Genomic DNA, 237 nt, shown 5'->3' with positions numbered 1-237 from the left:
CCTATGTTTGCCGTGATCGTCATCAAAAGAAGAGGGTATCATCCGAGGCATGTTGTTTTTCATTGGGCAGGGTTTTAACGTGGCGGGACCCAAACCCAGCGCACGCGGGCCACTCCCAGTTGAATGGCAGTCAAAAGCTTTGCAGTACTGGGAAATGTACAAAACATAGTGGTCAAAAGCGAATATCTCAACTAAACCCTGATGTATTTTTTAAATTCATAGCTCTACATACCTGTA

This window comes from Rhagoletis zephyria, unplaced genomic scaffold, assembly GCF_001687245.7.
Source record: "Rhagoletis zephyria isolate East Lansing unplaced genomic scaffold, Rhagoletis_zephyria_1.1 Rzeph_scaffold_00253, whole genome shotgun sequence".
In the NCBI taxonomy this organism is placed as follows: Eukaryota; Metazoa; Arthropoda; class Insecta; order Diptera; family Tephritidae; genus Rhagoletis; species Rhagoletis zephyria.
Note: the sequence above shows the minus strand (reverse complement) of the source record.